We start from the raw sequence: 13,148 nt of genomic DNA, 5'->3' as shown, positions 1-13,148 counted from the left end.
TGGGTGTGTGTTAAGAGCCGGCCGGTGTGGCCGTGCGGTTCTAGGCGCTTCAGTCTGGAACCGCGTGACCGCTACGGTCGCAGATTCGAATCCTGCTTCGGGCTTGGATGTGTGTGATGTCCTTGGCTTAGTTAAGTTTAAGTAGTTCTAAGTTCTAGGGGACTGATGTCCACAGATGTTAAGTCCCATAGTTCTCAGAGCCATTTGAACCATTTTTTTCTTATTAAGAACATGCAGATATAGAACCATGAATCCTGCAGCGCCGTATATTGTAAGTGAATTGTGAGTCACTACGAAAATTCTTCTATGTGTAGGCCTACAGGAAACTTCGTTCTACCTAACATAGGTCAACATTTACAGTATCCCTATTAAAAAATTATGTATATCAATGCCTAAACATGTGCCAGCAGAGAAAGGTAATTACCATGGGTATGCAGGTGCGATCACAAAAAATGCGATGTTTTCCGTAAAAAAGTAGGAAAAAATTGAAATCATCATAATGACGAGGAAGGCTGCGTCTGAGCTGTAGTCACCGGTAGCGGTTTACTTGTCGTCTGGGGGCATGTTACGCAACTCGTCCAAGTCCAATAGGTGTGAAAGGAACCCTCATTAACACGTGTTTGTTATGCGACCAACAGGCGCATCACTGACGTGGTTCTACGCCACACCGTCCTCTTGTTAGCTTCTGCCAACAGGAATAACAGCAGAAACCCTTCACTGATGAAGCGCTAAAAGCTAATATTTTGACGTATTTCCAGACACCGTGTCTCATCCGTTAGAAAACATGATCTTTTGGTAGAGGCAAAACATCACATAAACATATCGTGCACACACAAAAACAAAGCTAAGTAACTTAACGTTGCAGACAAAAATTTTTAAAAAGGGAATGACCTACTTAGAACTGATGCAGAATGGAACTATGTTCCAATTTGCAATACTACCTACAATACTGTCATGTGCATTTAAATCTTACTAGTAAGTTACTATGTTTACGTTGGTGTTGTCAACACCTCTTTTAATTCTTAGAATGCTATTGTATAATTTTCCATATAAAATCCAATATGACGTAGACCTAATCCGTCAGATGGTTCAACTGGCTCTGAGCACTATGGGACTTAACTGCTGAGGTCATCAGTCCCCTAGAACTTAGAACTACTTAAACCTAACTAACCTAAGGACATCACACACATCCATGCCCGAGGCAGGATTCGAACCTGCGACCGTAGTGGTCTCGCGGTCCGTCAGATGTTATTGATTAAATGGTACCAGCTATTCATTCTCACGAGATAATGAGTGCTATCGACAGGTTGTCTCCAATTGTTTTTATATTTTTGTATTTCTAGAAGCCTCACAAGCGTCTTCAGATAAAATTGCGAGACTATGGAGTACCATCTCAGATGTGCGACTGAATTCGTGATTTTCTGTCAGAAATCTCATAATTCGAAGTGACGGAAAGTCATTGAGTAGAACAGAAGGAATACCTGGCATTCTCCAAGGCAGTTTCATAGGTCATCTGCTGTTCTCAATCTACATAAACGATTTGGCAGAAGTTCTGAGCAGCCCTCTTAGATTGTTTGCAGAAAATCAAAACCAACTGCAGAATGACTTAGACAAGATAACTGTATGGTACGTAAAGTGGCAAGTAATTCTAAATAATGAAAAGCGTGATGTCATTCACATGTGTACCAAAAAGCAATCTGTTAAATTTCGGTTACACGATAAATCACGCAAATCTAAAACCTGTCGATGCAGCTAAGTACGTAGGGATAATAATTACGAACATCTTAAATTGGAACATTTGTACAGAAAACGTTGTGCGTTGAATAGAATCCTTGCCAGATGGGAGTGACGGAAGACATAAAAAAATTTCAAAGTAGAGCAGCCCGTTTTGTATTATCACTAAACTGGAGAGACTGTGTCCCGGATATGATACGCGAGTCGAAGACAAAGGCGTTCTTCGTTGCAGCAAGATCACGAAATTCCAATCGCCAACTTTCTCCTCCGAAAGCAAAAATATTTTGTTGATGCCCATGTACGTTGTTACTTTTGTGCATCATTTCTACCGTAGCACCTGATCGGTACGTGGAGTAGAAGTTGGTGGGAGTAATGTGGGAGACTGAGAAAGACTTGTCTGACGTGTGTACATCTACTTCCATTTAAGTCTCTTAATAGCAATATACAATCGATGTTCTTGTGCGCAGCATTGCCATTCGGATTACCGGTATATAAGTTGCACAGGACTCCTTGTATAATTAATACTAAAAATCGGAAATTTCAATTTTCGATGTTCGCGAATTAATATTATGAAGACAACTGGTTAAAGTGTAGGGTTCGAAATATACTTTTTTTATTTGACATATTTGTAAAATGCAATACATTAAAGAAAGAGAACTGGTTTAAAGTGTAAATATTGGGACATTCTTTATTTATTTATTATATTTGGTTCAAATGGCTCTGAGCACTATGGGACTTAACATCTGAGGTCATCAGTCCCCTAGAACTTAGAACTACTTAAACCTAACTAACCTAAGGACATCACACACATCCATGCCTGAGGCAGGATTCGAACCTGCGACCGTAATGGTCGCGCGGTCCCAGACTGAAGCGCGTAAAACCGCTCGGCATTATATTTGTAAAATGCAATACATTAAAGAATGAATTACGAAAACATAATTATAAAATGAAATGAAACATATAATCTCGACGGACGACAGAAGGAAGGTAAGAGCGGCAAACACTTTTCCCAACATTAGTCTCAAAATCGAATTAATAATGAAGTAAAAAAAACTATAAGATATTGCCTGAAATCAGAAGCTCCCAACCATATGGTCTGGCTTACTGCCAACGTGTTTGTAGAGATGTAAAGGGTGTGGAATATTAATGTAGCGTTAAAATTAACAGCCATTTTGTCTCAGTTGCTACTTCAATTACGCTTTATCACACTTATAAGAAAAAAAGTTTTCTTTTTTGTTACAGTATACGTTATGTGTAGTGAAATGTTTAAATGTGACCTATCAACTGAGGAAATCTGTGCTACATGCATCTAGTATATTGAGAAGAAAAATCGGGTTCCCGGGTTCGATTCCCGGCGGGGTCAGGGATTTTCTCTGCCTCGTGATGGCTGGGTGTTGTGTGCTGTCCTTAGGTTAGTTAGCTTTAAGTAGTTCTAAGTTCTAGGGGACTGATGACTATAGATGTTAAGTCCCATAGTGCTCAGAGCCATTTGAACCATTTTTGAGAAGAAAAAATGGATACCTAAAGGCGGCCGCTGTGGCCGAGCGGTTCTAGCCGGCCGCGGTGGCCGTGCGGTTCTAGGCACTCCAGTCCGGAGCCGCGCTGCTGCTACGGTCGCAGGTTCGAATCCTGCCTCGGGCATGGGTGTGTGATGTCCCTAGGTTAGTTATGTTTAAGTAGTTCTAAGTTCTAGGGACTGATGACCTCACAAGTTAAGCCCCATAGTACTCAGAGCCATCTGAACCATTTGATAGCGATATGCACATATACAGATGGCGGTAATTTGGTGTACAGGGCAGTGCATTGGCGATTCGTGTAAAAAGGGTTCGGACGTGGCAGTGGCCTTACGACGGGAATTAACAGACTATGAACGAGAAGTGGTAGTTGGAGATGGACACATGGCACATTCCATTTCGTAAGTAGTTAGGGAATTCAGTATCCCGAGATCCACTGTGTCAAGTGTGTGTCGAGAATACCACATTTCAGCATTACCTCTCACCACAGACAACAATAAAAAAATGGTTCATATGGCTCTGAGTTCTATGGGATCAACATCTGAGGTCATCAGTCCCCTAGATTTAGAACTAGTAAATCCTAACTAACCTAAGGACATCACACACATCCATGCCTGAGGCAGGGCCGGCCGGGGTGGCCGAGCGGTTCTAGGCGCTTCAGTCTGGAACCGTGTGACCACTACGGTCGCAGGTTCGAATCCTGCCTCGAGCATGGATGTATGTAATGTCCTTAGGTTAGTTAGGTTTAAGTAGTTCTAAGTTCTAGGGGACTGATGACCACAGATGTTAAGTCCCATAGTCCTCAGAGCCATTTGAACCAATTTGAACCTGAGGCAGGATTCGAACCTGCGACCGTAGCAGTCGCGCGGTTCCGTTATTAAAGCGCCTAGAACCGGCCGGCCATAAAACAACACATTGGCGACCGCCTTCACTTAACGACCGAGAGCGTCGGCGTTTCCATAGAATTGTCGATGCTAACAGACAAGCAAAACTTCGTGAAATAACTGCAGAAATCTATGTTGGGACGAATGATTAACGTGTCCGTAAGGACAGTGCGGCTAAATATGGCTTTAATGGGCTATGGCAGCGGACGACCGACGCGAGTGCCTTTGCTAACACCACGACGTCGCCTGCAGCGCCTCTCCTGGGCTCGTGACCATATCTGTGGGACCCTAGACGACTGGAAGGCGGTGACCTGGTCACATGAGTCTGGATTTTAGTTGGTAGGAGCTGATGGTAGTGTTCGAGTGTGGCGCAGTCCCCATGAAGCTATGTAATCACGTTGTCAACAAGGCACTGTGCAAGCTGGTGGTTGTTCCATAATGGTGTACGCTGTGTTTATACGGACTGGACTGGGTTCTCTGGTCCAAATGAAACGATCGTTGACTGGCAATGGTGATGTTCAGCTACTTGGAGATCATTTTGTGCCGTTCATGGACTTCACTTTTCCAAATAACGATGGAATTTTTATAGATGACAATGCGCCCTGACACTGGGCCACAACTGTTCGCGTTTGGTTTGAAGCACATTCTGAACAATTCGAGCACCCGACATGAATCCCACCAGACATTTATGGGACACGATTGATGCACTGGTAACACTTTCGCAGTTGTGGGCGGCTATAGAGACAGAAGACTCCGTCACTACGTCTGGAGACAGGAGATCCGACACCCTACTATCTGGTTCAAAAAAATGCACTGACCACTATGGGACTCAACTGCTGAGGTCATAAGTCCCCTAGAACTTAGAACTACTTAAACCTAACTAACCTAAGGACATCACACACATCCACGCCCGAGGCAGGATTCGAACCTGCGACCGTAGCGGTCGCGCGGTTCCAGACTGTAGCGCCTAGAACCGTTCGGCCACTCCAGCCGGCTACTATCTGGTATCCCACTAGTTTAGTCACCTCAATGTAATGTAACGGGTCGAATGAGCGGTGGAGGTGTACGTAATGTGGAAGGGTTCGTGTCTAGGTAAGGTTCTGGAGTTCAGATAAGCATAACTGAAAGAACACTGGACCGGATTACAAAGAGAGAAAAGGTGGTGAGGGAAGTAGGGCACTACTGTGGGTAGGGATAGGTGTACCTTAGTTGCCCGCAGCTCGTGGTCGTGCGGTAGCGTTCTCGCTACCCGCGCCCGGGTTCCCGGGTTCGATTCCCGGCGGGGTCAGGGATTTTCTCTGCCTCGTGATGGCTGGGTGTTGTGTGATGTCCTTAGGTTAGTTAGGTTTAAGTAGTTCTAACTTCTAGGGGGCTGATGACCATAGATGTTAAGTCCCATAGTGCTCAGAGCCATTTGAACCATTTTGTACCTTAGTTCTTGTAGGATTGATAGATGACTGAGGATGGGAGCGCAATTAGATGGGGACACAGTGGGAAAAGGTTACATTTCGAAACCATCACTACAAACTCGGGCTCCATACTGAAATCGGTAGCAGCTTTTAACCACACATTCGCAGTTATCCCGGAAACAGCGCGTCCATGGGACGCATTTACATCCGTTACCGCATACTTCAACCTCTGTATCAATTTTCGCTGCTATCGCCCCTGCGCCGCGCGGTAGGCAGTAAAATGTATCACCACCACAAACCCCGCTCCGCCAGAAGCTGATACTTGCGGCAGTTGGACGGCCTGCGTAGCAGTAAACACTGCCCCATTAGAAAGCACGCTATAGCCACCTACAGCAGAACCGCCCTGCGTGAGAGAGCTGACCTGAGTTCAGCATGTGCGCAGCAACACAGCCGTTCGACGCTGGAAAAATTGTCACCGGAATGATCAGTCGCGGTGTAAGTGTACGAGTACTTCCAGAACTACATGAGGAAATGCACCCTACTGCCCAACAGGACATAGGAATTTGCACAGGATAAAGTGAGACCCCCTGTACGTCCGCCACTGTCTCTCACTGGCGAACTATGCAGAAACCTTCTATCTGATCGAGTGGATCCGTTTGTACGCCTCCAGCATCTCGCAGAAAGTCAGTGCACCATTCAATCGCTCTCTAAATACATCATATGAAGAACACATATGTAACGCCTGCCAGATAACAAGACTGCAGTTTGATTGGGTATGTACAGTGAAGAAAAACTGCCGCACTTGGCCATCCGTATGCGATTCCTCATCCCAATTCAAGACAAAGTGTACCTAGCAAAACCTAGTGCCGCCAATAAGTTTAATATAAATGCAGTTTAAAAAACGAGGCTCCAGCAATGCTGCTACTGCGTGGAGCATGGCCAAGAACACGGTAGATGAAGTCTGCGCTGTCCCGGAGCTGTCCATTACCTCAGTGACAGATATGTCAGATCGAGGGAAATTTCCCACAAACAAAATAAGCAGAAATTTGGTCTTCTGGGAAAAAGGGATAAAGAAGTAATAATTTCAGAAAATGTGGAAATTTTGAAATGATTAGCCAAATAAGTAAACTAAGAAAAAATATTCAAATGTGTATCCATATTAAAAACAAATGCTATGGTTCTCGAATCAGCTACCAGTGAGTTCACTGCCAGAGATTTCCCCATTTATAGAACCCGATATCCCCCGCTACCAGCGAGCTCACTGTCAGGGATTTCCCCGTTTATACAATCTGATATCTGCTGCATCCGACGAGATCATTGCCAGGGATTCCCCCGTTTATAGAACCCGATACCCGTTGTTACTATTCAGCACACTTCCACGGATTCCCCTGTTTGTAGCAGCTACCATGCGAAAGAGCAGCCTTAGTGCGTCAGTTTCCCATGCAGCTGAGTTTTCTGTCTCAGTGAAAGTGTACCTAAACAGTAAAATCTGGATATATTAACATTTCAAAATTACACATGATAAATGTGTAAAATGAGTGACATACGAAGAACTCCTAAAAAGAAAAGAAGAGTTCGTGGTAAATTAATGTCAGAAGAAGACAGTGAGAAAGTTCGGAGAAAGTAGAAATTTTAAGACCAGTGGCTAAGAGAACTTACTTTTAACGGACAAATTCCAGGCAATGAATTCGAATGTACATGTTCTGTATGAAACGTGGATATGCTTTGTGGAAAAAGTGAGCTACACAAGCACGCTCAAAGTCAGAAACGTATCAAGTTAGTCAAAACTTTCATGGGCACTCCGTCCATAAGTGGATGCTTGTCCAGAACAGAAATAAGTGAAATTGCACGTAACAGAGGAGTCAAAGAAGCTGAGATTTACTGGCAGCTTTTTTTTGCAGAACATAATGTTACATTCCAGGTTGTTTACCCCAATTCCCTTTGGTGAAAGATGTATTTTCTGATTCTAAGACTTCTCAGAACATTCAAATGATGTACAACACCATAAAAGAAATTGATGCCAAAGTGAAACAGATGAAATTGTAGAACATATCAAAGCTACGCCCTTTTCAGTGTTACTGGATGAAAGTTCAGACATTAGCTTGCTTAAATCCCTATTTGTTCTGGTCAAGTATGTTTCTCCAGATTCGGTAGGATCAGAACGCAACTTCTATAACTCAGAGATTGCTCTGAAGATAAACTTTTAGAGAATCTTTGCTTGCAAAGGCCATTCGAGTAACGAATATTGTAGGCATTTCGTGTGATGGTGCCTTGGACGCAGTTGCCACCAATATCCAGAAACTGTGGGCTTCAACAGAGTTGCCATGGATATCAGACTGACTACCCAACAGACGTTACATTTGCAATCTCCGGATATCCACAATCGACATTACTTTGTGGTTAAAAGTTAAAGGTCATAGTCGATCGATAGTAATTAATACTGTTGTTTAAGTCACTATTATTAGCCATTCGGGACGGAATGCCCCTGTCTTGGCTTGAATACGTAGCGAGCTGGAGACTGTAGATGCTTTGTTAACATCTGCATGGGCTACAGATGGCTACTAGCGACATGGAGATATTCCTGATTTTCTGCGCAGTTACACGGACATCCTGCCAGCTGCCATTGCGTCCGAGTCATTCTTGTTTCGTCTTCAGTGACAGAGCTCATTTACGCAGTTACCAAAACTACTGCAAAGTAACATGAATGCCGCATTGGTACACTCTCTCCACTGAAATCTTCACATCACGGTCTTACTCTTGCATATGTATCACATACCTCGCAATTTTCTATATGAAATGAGTGATACTATCAGTGTGCCTCTTAAATTTATTTATCAGTACAGAATGCAGCGCATAGTAGAGTGAGAAGCATAGCACCTTAACATGATTTAATATGATAGTGAATTAACGTATATCTGAATAACCAACTATATGGCTAAATTCAACACAGTTCAAGATGCGATGACTTGTAACATGATTTCACTGAAGTTCCTAATGTTGAGGAAGTATTCTGGAGAAAATTCACCTTCGTAATTATAACAGAAAGTCATAACTTAAGAAAAACATCAAGAACATGACAGAATATATTGTATTAAAATATGATCATGATCAGTCCAATGTTCTTAGTCAATGGAATGTGCATTACAGGGTCCCTCTTCAGATGTCGAAAGTTTTGGTCTGCCCTCGGAGCTTAACTAACTGGTTATAGTGGTTTACAATATTTTAAATATTCTCGGATGAGGAAAAAAGGCTTATAGCCGCGGATAAGTAGCTTACGGATACGGTACAATATCATTTTTCTTATCCACACAGATGTTTTACTCCCCAACACTTCCTACGTCTCCTGAAGTCCGTTCTCTACCACGACCCATTGATGCTTTCATAAAGGTGAAATGGGGTGCTAGACACCCCATAGGACGTGTCTATAATTGAAAACTACTATTTCGAACTTGGTGTTGTATTACTCTACCACTTACAAAACATATACTCAAGCAGTGAACTCCATAAAATCTATCTTCTTCTATAATTTCCTCCTGATCCAGAATCCTGATATTCTATTTCGTCCACATCGGCCCATTTCCCCAACTTTACATTACTCCTTCCAAAAATTTCCACAAAGGCCCTTTAATCTCATCCTCTGCATGACCATATTGTCAGACCAAATAATAGGCTTATATCCGTAACTCCCAATTTAACAGATCCGTCGTTTTCACTCCATGTCGGTATTTCTCTGCATTTTCAAAACCTTGACCAGGGTACTTTCCCAATATGTAACATCCGCATCTTCTGTGAAGTAATTCCTCACGTAACACCAATATCACCTTCACCTGTCTATGAAACTCTCAGATATCCTACATATTTTCCTCCATATTTAAAGAATCCAACTCCCGTATTTACTTCCCACACTTTTAATACAGGCCGTCTTCATGAAAACATTCGATGACCATCATGACATATAAGGGACGTTCAAAAAGAAACGAGCCGGAGGTGTAATTACAGAAACCAGTACCAGTACGTTAGAAGTACTGACCCCGGCTGTTGAAATACTTGTCTCACTGTGACACAAGGCGTTGAATGGCTGTCTCATAAAATTCCCGGGGGTGCAATGTTAACCAGTTCCGCACGTACAGCTTCATCCTAGGTGAACCGCTTGCCCCTATGCTGACGTTCTTCTTCGACCAAGATGGTTCCCTTTTGATTCACTTCCTGCAGCAAGGGACAGCAGTGAATGCCCAGGGTTACTCGTAAAACTTGACCGCCCATCGCCAAGCGATCAAATCGAAACGACCAGGCAACATCACCCATGGGGTCATTCTGCTCCATACAGTCAGGACCACTCTCCCTGTGATTACGCCATTTTTGGTCTCCTTAAAAAGGCTCTAAGGGTCAAACGATTCACCTCGAACGACGAGGTCCAGCTGTACGTGCGGAACTGGTTAACATCGCAGCCCCGGGAATTTAATGAGACAGCCATTCACCGCCTTGTGTCACAGTGGGACGAGTGTCTCAACAGCCAGGGTCAATACTTCCAACATACAGGTACTAGTTTCTGTAATTATGCCTCCGGCTCACTTCTTTTTGAACGCCCCTTGTAATACATCAAGACTACGTGTAAACTAATGAAATTAACCATTGCAGCCATAGCTGTAGTCCACGTAATTAAGTCTCGATTTACGTTTAGTTAAAGACACGTTCTTGAAGCGTCCTATAGCATCAGTTACAATACTTCCAGTCGTGTTGCATTGTGTAATTTGCCTTTGACAGTTCGTCACAAGGTGTAGTATATCTCCAAGTAAATGCTAAGGATATTGTTATAAGCATGACATCTACTCCACATGCTTTCATATTTTCGCATCACTTGAAGAGTCCAAAAATGTATAGTACATATACTGTAACAGTATATGAAGACATCACCAAGAAAACTTTTGCGACGCATTATACAGAAGAGAAAACCGCTAAGGATGAGGTCCCACTCAAATACTTCCATCACTCGTTTTTAGCTTACTGAACTGGGCAGCAACAGATAACTGTCTGTCACTGGAGACGGTTCATGCTTTCATTTTTCTACACAAACGATTGCATGTGGAAACTAATCACCATGTTCGTTCTTGTCTCTGCACTGTGATATAAAAAGTGTGTATACTGACATGGATTTACAATCTCAATAGGTGTTTCAGCACCTATGAAACAGAGCTGTCATTTTCGAGAGTACAAGCATTCACTGAAAACCATTAGGAGCATTCACCGAGAACCGTTAGTGAAGTTAAAAATATTTGTTTCCGCCCGGGATCGAACCGGGGACCTTGCGCGTGTGAGGCGCACGTGATAACCACTACACTACGGAAACGCCTTGTGTCTGTAAGGCTTTTATTACATTCAAAGATGGAACACTTGACTGCTAAAATTTTCCTTTAATGAAATTTTAAATCATTTTCATAGTAAAATTTTTCAACGCGGGTAAATGTGCTCCATCGATTTAGTACAAATTTTCCATTTCAATAAAAGGAGTGTTTTATAAATTCCGAGGTTGGTTGGTGAGCGTGCCGACTTTGATTACTAGGCAGTGATCTCCAACGGTTGACCTGAAACTAAATGCATTCTTTAAAGTGCGGTATTGGTATGCTTAATGAAGCCAGTTCTAATAGTGTGAAGTATACGATGACAAAAAATCAATGGAAAATGCAGTGATGAGATTAAAAGAAACGAAACTGAACGCGACGTAAGCTAGATCCTAACTGCACAACATTTCTACAATATCAGCTAACACAATGCTCCAGTCAAAACTGACTATTAGTAACAGATTTTGTTAATGATTTCGTACGAGTAGTGACATGTTTTCTAAAAAACTTAAGTAAATACTATTTATAGTTCAAGTTCAACAAAAAGAGTATTTCGTTTCGAACTACGCAAAATTGCCACGAGTGATGCGTAATACAAATCTAATACAGGCGCAGATTCTGACTTCCATTCTGTTGGTGAGCACAGTTGATTCGTGACTAGATAGTTGTCAAAATCTATTTCACATTTGCCGTCTGTTGGTCAGAGAGTGATAGCTAAATCCGCTCCAGTTTTTTCTACGCGGGTCGTTTGATAACTCTGGTAAATTTCTATGAAAGAATGGTACATATTTGTTGCGCCTACATGGTTGGTAAGCTTCATTATTCGAAGGATCCTGCGAAGAATTTCAACAACGTACAGCGTACAATTCATTGCTGAAAGCAGCCTGGACTGGTCAGTGTGTCGAGTGCGATTGAGTATGGAGAAAACCGAGTTTCGTTATTAAACATTTTCATTTGAAGGTTTGGACCGCCGCAACAATCAAAACAGAACTGGAAGAATTTCACGAGGAATCCGCACCATCACTGAAGACGATTTACTTTAGGATTAATTAACTGAAACGTGGTCGGACAAATGCCGAAGGCTAGCGCGCTCCGGTCATCTGCAGAATAAAAATTCGTTAAGTTTGCTGAGTCTGTAGGCGTTCAACTGCTCGTGTGCACAATATCCTGCACGGAGAATTGGCGATGAGGATGCGGTTGCCGTGATCGCTCACAGTTGGCCAAAAGCGCATCCGGCACAACATTTCAACACAATGTCTGGCAATATTTTCGCAATGCGCAAAATGTTTTGCGCCGACTTGTGACTGTTGATGAAACTTGGATCCATCATTACTCACCCGAGTCAAAACGGCAACCAAAACACTGGACAAAACCTGGTGAAAGGTCACCGAAGAACCAAAAGACCATTTTGTCAGCTGGTAAGATTATGGACACTATTTTTTTTTTTTGTGTTCCCAAGGAATAATCTTCATTGATTACTTGGAAAAAGACAGAATCATAGCTGTACCCTATTATGCTTTATCGTTTGAAAACTTGCATTGCCTGAAAGAAAGACCAAGACTGGCACGCAAAAAAGTGCACTTTCACCAGGACAATGCACCATCACACACATCAGCGCTAGCAATGGAGAGAGTGCACGAACTGGGCTTTGAATTTGTTCCTCATTCATCCTGTTACGTATATCTCAAAGGAGACTATATCGGGAGGTAAGGTGAGTTGTTAACGAAACCAAACTTTTTTTCCTTCTTTTTTACCAGACTTACAAACCACCTTCGTAGCTTTTGTTCAGAAGGCTACTTTCGTGCAGTACATTATCCACATCTACGGTTACTGCCCACCCCCTCCATTATCCCATGTTTCAACATGCCACAGATACCTAGGATTTTAATACTATAATGACAATAAAGTCAGTAAAATGTTTTAATATGATAATTTATTTCCGTCAGTGCTTACATCTTTGCTGTTGGATTATTTCAAAGATACTTTTCATATTAGTAATGTTGGTTAGACACAGACCGGCAACCTCAAAAAAAAAGTTCATCTATTCACTATTTTGATTGCAGTTTTGTCTCCAGGTTGTCACGATGGTATCCTGTATTGACAACCGCCATATAACGACCGCAGAAGTCCAGATTATGCTTCAACTTCTACAAACATATTTCTTACGTTGGATTCCACAGTCGCTGCGAACTCGTGAAAGGTTACGAAAATTGTTTCCATGGGTTTGAAAGTTATGGCCAAAAATTACCTGGTTCATTAGGATTAGTT

The 13,148-nt window shown here is 42.5% G+C and overlaps 1 non-coding gene across 1 annotated transcript; it reads right to left on the bottom strand.

The window, feature by feature from the left end:
- Window positions 1–10,815: 10,815 nt before the first annotated feature.
- Window positions 10,816–10,888, bottom strand: Trnav-cac (transfer RNA valine (anticodon CAC)). The gene has a single exon. It is a non-coding gene; the product is annotated as a tRNA-Val (tRNA).
- Window positions 10,889–13,148: the final 2,260 nt, after the last annotated feature.

Source organism: Schistocerca cancellata, chromosome 9 (assembly GCF_023864275.1).
Source record: "Schistocerca cancellata isolate TAMUIC-IGC-003103 chromosome 9, iqSchCanc2.1, whole genome shotgun sequence".
Classification (NCBI taxonomy): Eukaryota; Metazoa; Arthropoda; class Insecta; order Orthoptera; family Acrididae; genus Schistocerca; species Schistocerca cancellata.
The sequence above is the reverse complement of the archived record's forward strand: the minus strand, read 5'-3'. Positions and strand labels throughout refer to the sequence as shown.